Below are 7,107 nucleotides of genomic sequence, written 5' to 3'. Positions count from 1 at the left end.
TTGGTGGGGGAGGGAGCTGCTCCTGAGTCCCACCTCACAAGGCTCCTCTTAGGAGAATTATTTCCAAACAATTAAGTCCTTTTTTGGGGGGGATCTTAGAGCTTGGAGATCATGCCCTCATTGTCAGATGGAGAAACTAAGGAAACCAAGAGTGGAGAGTTGACTCTCCTGGGGGTCAGCAACAGCCAGAGGCCATCTGCAAAGTCAGAATCTTCCATGGATCTTTCCGGCACCTCCCACCCCCAGCTCATTCCCCAGCCTCACCTTTCATGGGGGAGCATGGGTTAGAGATGATATCAGAGGGTTGCCCTTCCTGAGTCTGTTCCCAGGTTTGTAGGGGTGCCTCTGACTTGGGTGAGACTTGGAGTTGGGGAGACAGGGCCTCAAGCTCTCCCCTAGACCCCCTGACTTCCAGCAGGGCAGGTATTGAGTCAGCCCACTGACATTCCGGGAATAGCAGCCAGCAAAGCCCCATTCCCACCACTGAGCTAACCAGCTTGGCCTTCAGCAAAGGTCAGAGACAGGGAGAACAGGCACAGAGCAGGATGCCCACCAGTTCAACCATTCTCAGGACCTTGGAGGAGGGAGCCTAGGCCTTCTGGACAGCTCCAGGAGCTAAGAGGAGCTAAGAGGAACCAGATCAGGTGCCAACAAATCCCCTGTCAGCGCCTTGAACTGGGGAGATACCAGAGCAGGCAACCAAGAGCCCAATCCCGGGAAAACTGGGGGGATGGGGAGATTGGGAGGACTTGGGGGTACTCTACCAGCTCCAGCAGGGTCCCAAAGAGCTGAATATGGGCACAAGAAAGACAAGTGGGCGAGCTCCCCTTCTGGGGGGGCCCTTCCCAAAGGGGACCCCAGGAATTGTACACCAACAAATGGTCTTTGGCAAAATATAAGCTATCCCTGCACTGACCTCTGGGGGGCGATGGGACACAACACAAGCGGTGAGAACTTGGCCAGATCCTTGGGTTTGGAGGCGAGAGCCGCAGTCCCAGCTCCAGGGCCAGTGTCTGCCCCGCAGCTCCTCTCCTTCATTTCCCCCTTTCCCTCCCCGTCTTCTCTCTTTCCCTTTCTTTTCCTTCTCTTCTCTCGCTGCTTTTTTTCATCTCCAGTCCCCCTTTCTCCTTTAGTCTCTTCCTTCTTTTTTCTCCCACCTCCTTTTCTCCCTGTCCTTTTCTTTTTCTGCTTCTCCTTTCCCTCTTCATCTCCTCTCTTCCTCCTCCTCCTTCCCCTTTCTTCCCCTTCCTTTCTCACAGCTCCCTCTTTTCTCCTCTAGTTTTTCTTTTCCTTATCTCCTCCCTCCCTCCTTTTCAAACCTTTTTTTTCTTCTATTTCTCCCCCTTATCTCTCCTTTTCTTTCTCTCCTTTCTGCTCATTTTCCTCCTCTCGTCTTCCTTTTTTCTCCTCCTTTCTCCTTCTTCCTCTCTACTCTGTCTTTTCTCTGCTTCTCTTTTTTCTCTCCCTTCCCTTTGTGGTGAAGAAGGTTCTGAAACACCTCAAGGGGTGACCTGGCCAATCTGGAATATTACATTTTTGGGGTGTGAGGTAGGGGCACCGAGCACTAAATCCAGTGATTAAATGATGCCCTGAGCCACACAGACCGCTGAGGAAGCCATTTTCCAAGCCCAGTTCTTCATGTGGGACCAAGTGCCTTGAGCACTGTCTCCCTCCGTTTGAGAAAGCTCTTTGGGCAGATGCTATAGGCAAAGGCTTCCTAATAGTGACTCAGTGAGGGGGAAGGGGGCGGCCACTGAGCTTCCCCTCTTACTCAGGGATTCCTAATCTAATCCACTCCAGTGGTGCTTCCCGTAAAGGTGGTCATGGATGCTTCCCTTCACGGTCTCTGTGACTTCCCATGCCATACGTGGCAATGGCCACCATTCACAGTCCATGCGTGGTCTCCCTACCCAGGACTCCTTGGAGATGGGACTGGCTCACTTTATGATATCTATCCTCCCTCCCTCCCTCCCATCCTTCTTCCTTTCCTCCCTTCCTTCTTTCCTTCCTTCCTTCCTCCTTCTTTACTTCCTTCCTTCCTCCTTCTTTACTTCCTTCCTTCCTTCCTCCTTTCCTCCTTCCATCTTCCTTCTTTCCTTCCTTCCTCCCTCCCTCCTTTCTTTCCTTCCCTCCTTCCTTTCTTCCACAAAGGAATGAACTGCCTCAGGAAGGAGTGCAGTCCCAGCTCCTAGAAGACTGTGTAAACAAACTTTAGATGGCCTGCTGGTGACTCCATATGTATGACTTTGGGCTGGTCACTCCCCATCACTCTTCAGGTCTCAGTTTTCCCACAGACACTGAGGAAATCTGTACTCCATGGTCTGGAAAGACTTTTCAGGTTCCGACTTCCTTCTTCACCTGTCCAGAGGCAGGAACCTCTTCTGCCTCTACCAGCAGACTGGACAATGAGAAGCCCCTAGGAAATTCTCCTGGGGGGCAGCTCCAGCCAGCCCCACCCTTGTTTACCTCAATGACATGCCCCACATTCACCAATTTACATTCTGCCCGTGGGATGTTTTTAGAGTTCCAAAGCAAATGCTGCTTCTAAGGTGGGGCAGGAGCTCAGTCTGAGGCCCACATTCTAGAGACAGACAGGCAGAGAGACAGAGACAGACAGATAGAGACAGAGATGGACAGGCAGAGACAGAGACAGGCAGAGATAGATGGGCAGAGACAGAGAGAGACTGGCAGGCAGGAACAGACAGACAGGCAGACAGACAGAGACAGACAAGCAGAGACAGACAGGCAGAGACAGAGACAGACAGAGAGACAGAGACAGAGAAACAAAGGTCAAGAGAGCCCCTTCCCTTTCTTCTTATGTAGCTTTGTGGGCCAGTGATGAGAGCACTAATCCTGCAGTCAGACCGCTAGCTCAAATCGTGACTCAGACACTCACTAGCTGTGTCACCCTGGGTAACTCACTGTCTGCCTGCTTTCATTTCCTCATCTGTAAAATGAAGACGAGAGCACCAACCTGGTAGGGTTAGGTTGTTTGTGAGAACTGAATGCAATAATAGTCACAAAAATGCTTCCACTGTACCCGTTAGGCACAAGAATACTTGTTTCCTTTCCTTCTTCCTTCATCCTGGGGCTGTGGTGGGCTGGACAGGGCTGGGCAGGGCTGGGCTGGGTCAGGCTTGGTCAGTATGGGCAGTGCCCACAGACAAAGGTGAGGACAGAGCCTCCCTCTTTCGGTAGTCTCCCCTCCCCTTGATAAGGGTCACTTCTTGGCCTCTCATTTGACTCCTTTTGTTCAGGGTCCAGACTCAGTCTGCGCTCAGGAAGGTGGACTGGGTGGGCACCTTCTGTATACACATCTCTATCCCCATGCCCACTGCCACACTTCATCCTCAGTTCATGCTGGGTCCCCCTCCACTGGAAGAAAAGGAAAGAGAGAAAAGCCACTGTATAAACAGAGGGCCTTCCTTGAGGGTTGGGGCTTAGGAGTCTCTTAGCAGGTAAGGGTGAGTCTAACCCAGAATCTTCTTTGCCTTCTCCTCCACTAGACACAGACCTAGGCACAAGGGGCTGATGAATTAATTGCGTCTGAGAAGTTCCTTTCCACTCCCAAGGCATCCCTGCTCTGCCTCCTGCCCCTCCCTCCCCACCCAGGCCACATAGACACAAGGTCATGTGGGAGACCTCTGAGGACTGGGAAGATCCTCTGAATCCTAGTGGTCTAACCCCCTCATGGTTCAAAGAGGGAGACCAAGGTCCCAAATAGAGAAGGGACTGGCTGAGGTTCCAAAGCAACCATGTACCAGAGCTGGGTCATCCCTGGGTCAACCAAGCCTGAAGGGTGGGATGCTTTTGTGACTGTGGGAGGCAAGTACAGAAAGTCCCAAAGGTACATTGACCACAAGGTGCTTCCCCAGAGGAACAGGTTCTCCTGGGGCTACTGGGGAAAGCCCCACTAGACCCCAAGAGGGTTCTGGTGATGGTCACCTGGATGTCCAGGCTCCCCTCAGCCTAGAGGATCAGTCCAGGCTCCTTATAGTGGTATTCAAGACCCTCCTTGATTGTCTCCAACCTGATTCCCTACTGTTCCTCTTCACTCCCTCCATCCCTCCACAGCACCCTGTGGAGGTGGGGGGCTTCCTTTAGAGGTGATATCTCTACACCCCCTTCACTGCCTCCTGCCTGGACCACTGGGCCAGGCTCCTGACTGGCCTCCCCACTCCCACTCACTGCCTTCTCCACGTGCTTCCATAGTGAAGACCTTGACCAGAGGAGCTCCAGCTGGTCTCTAGGCTCAGCCCACCCCATAGGGTCCCTTTCTTGTCCACTCTAGGGGGCAGATCTCACTGACCTCTGGCTGCTCTTCATCCCTAAGTGCCATGTCCTCCCTCCATGCTTCTGCCCACACAGTCCCTGATGTCTGGAATGCACTGCCCTCCCTCTGTAACCACTCAAGACAATCAGCTTAAATGCCACTTCCTCCAGGAATCCTGTCCTGCCTCCCCCATCCTTCCAGTGTCCTCTTGCCTCAGTAGAATATAGTTCCTTGAGGCACATAGTTGGGTTTTGTCTTGCCTGGCACTTAGAAGCAGGCCAACAAATCTGCTGAATTGAATGGCATTGAATTAAGGACTGTGTCATGCTAGGCCCTCAGTTTCCCCACTTTCCTATAGGGGTTTTTCCCCCTTCCACCCCCATGGCCTCCTACTGCTTGTCTTATCTGGTTGAAAGGTCCCCTGAAGCCCGCTAGCCCAGCCCAGGCTGATTCTGAAAGGAGCCATGTGCACATACCTACAGAACTCAGTCTCCTGGATAATCCCTTTGTGGCCCTGGGACTGGGAATTTTCTCCAAACCCTTTCTAATCCATTTTGCCCTCTCTCTGGAGTCCCCCTTTCTCCTTCCCCACCCTAATTAGTCTTAGAAGGAGGGTGGGGGATTACCATTCCCACCTGACAGATAAGGAAACTGAGGCTCAGAGAAGGAAAAGCACTTACCCAAGGTCACTTAGGAAGTCCGGAGCAGGTTTACCTTCAACTTTGAGACTCTCAGCATTGTGGAGTGAGTCAGTGGCAGGGTCAAGTGCAGACTGAACCCAGGCCTTGGAGGTTACAGCCCAGGGTGGCTTCCTCCCTGGTTCCCCGGTTGGCAAAGAGAGGTTGGAAATTTCTGCGTTGGGACAGGGTGGGCCTCAGAAACCTTGAAAGAATTCCTAGAAAACTTCAGGGAAAGGGAAATGGGCCTGGGGCCAGCGCAGCCCTGAGGAGAAGAGGCTCGGCTGCCGAACTCTGGTACACGGGAAGGATGGAGGTCCCGGTATGGAGCTCATGGTTGGGGGCTGGGGGCTGGAGTAGCTTCTGGCTCCGAGAGAACTCTGAGGTTATCAACCTTCAGCCTGGCCTCCATCCCTCCCTGGAAAGGCCAGTGAGCCCTGAGGTACTTGGGGGAGGGAGGTGATGCCTTATCGTCTGTACCTGGGCCAATGGGCGACCTTTGCTTTACTTGTGCAAACACTACCCCCTGCCCCTTCCAGCCAGGCCCAACCCCTGGCCTTGGGGGAAGCAGCAGTCCATGTTCTCCCTCCCTGGCCTTCACCTTTGGGCAATAAGGACTCCTTCTGGCTGGCATCTGGACCCAGCCACCATCTGGCCCAGGGGAAGGCCCTTGGCAGGCTCAGGGCTAAGTGGCCCTGGTTCCAGGGTACCCCCTATATCTTGAGAAATAAATGGTGCTCAAAAGATCCCTTTGAAACCTGATCCTTGACTCCTCTGTCACAAGCAGGCTCAGGACCAAGGCTGCCTTGTTCCCTGGTCCCGACAGGCCATCAGAGGGCTGAACTGGGGAGTTGGAGTGGAGGGCAGGGCAGGGCAGGGAAGGGCAGATTGGGCCAGGAGCAGTGTTCCCAGGCTCACTCCCACGTGACTTGGAGGCTGGCTGGTAAATCCTTGTGTTTATTTACAGAGCTAATGGCAGAGAACCGCGTCACAGGAACCTGGTGTGATGGAAGAGGCAACCGACAGGGCTGTGGGTTATGAGGAGGCCAGACACCCCCAAGACAAGCCCAGGAAGAGTGTGCACTTTTGGGAGGACATCAGCCTGCGGCCTTCTGAGGACACAGTGCCCATTTGGATGGAAAGGCCTGGGCTGCTAGGCCCCAGCCCCTGAGTCATGGCCAGCCTCTCCTTGAGACTCACATGGTCATTCTGTGCCCAGGCCAAGCAAGGGCAGAGAGTAATTCTGATTTTCCCTATTTAAAAAACTGGGGAACTGACCTTTAGAGAAAGGGACCGCCTTGCCCCAGGACATAAAGTGTAGATGCCTCAGAGGCTGATCACTCAAATGACCAGCCCAGATGGAGGCCAATGGGCTGCAGAGAACTGAGGTGGAATCCCAAGGTGTGAAGGCCTGGTTCTAACAGACCTGCCCCTGCTTGCCCCTGGGTGACCTTGGGTTCATCTCCTCCCTCAGTTTCCCTGGCTGTCCCTCCTTACTCTCTGAAGTGTGACTCTGGAAGTAGAGGTGCCTTCTATGGAAGGGGCTGTTCCTCTCCCCAGAGTGTGGGGGGGGAAATCCTGACCTTTCCTGCCACTTGTCCCAGCCTCAGGATTCTTTCTGTCTCATGGTGCCTGGGGATGTTCTTCTCTGCCTCAGTTCTCTCTTTATGTACCCTCCTCATCAAGATCCTGTGGTTGAGCCCTAGGTGTCTAGCTCAAGGGTGTTGGTAAGGAGCCAGTGCCTTGATGCTGTCCCTGGTAGGTGGACATCCCAGCTGTGCCTGGAGACTTCATTGAGGGGGGGTCACCAGCTCCTGGTTCATCCCAGGGCTCTCTTGGGGAGGGTTTCCTTCACATATCCTCAGAAGATTTCATGGTCACCCCAGTTATTGGCTTTCTCCTCAAAATGATTGTAGTTCCTCCTGAACCCCAGGTCCTGTGCCTAGCCCCATGTACCATGAACTGAGGAGTCAAGGAGGAGGAAGAAATTAATCCTTCCCTTGAGGTGCTGCCACTCTAGCTGGATAGAAGATGCAAGCAAATGCCAAATAGACATACAGGAATTCCCTAGAGGCATTTGGATGTAAGGTAATGAGGGAGGGCAAGGTTATCACTCCAACTCTCTCTGTGCCCTTGGCCCCTCTCTGTCTCTCCATC

The 7,107-nt window shown here is 53.4% G+C and overlaps 1 long non-coding RNA gene across 1 annotated transcript; it reads right to left on the bottom strand.

The window, feature by feature from the left end:
- Window positions 1-2,975: 2,975 nt before the first annotated feature.
- Window positions 2,976-5,055, bottom strand: LOC140523433 (uncharacterized). Its single transcript, XR_011973400.1, has 2 exons — window positions 4,954-5,055; window positions 2,976-3,375 (listed from the first exon to the last, which is right to left on the bottom strand). It is a non-coding gene; the product is annotated as an uncharacterized lncRNA (long non-coding RNA).
- Window positions 5,056-7,107: the final 2,052 nt, after the last annotated feature.

This window comes from Notamacropus eugenii, chromosome 2 (genome assembly GCF_028372415.1).
Source record: "Notamacropus eugenii isolate mMacEug1 chromosome 2, mMacEug1.pri_v2, whole genome shotgun sequence".
Lineage (NCBI taxonomy): Eukaryota > Metazoa > Chordata > Mammalia > Diprotodontia > Macropodidae > Notamacropus > Notamacropus eugenii.
Note: the sequence above shows the minus strand (reverse complement) of the source record. Positions and strands in the feature narration are given on the sequence as shown.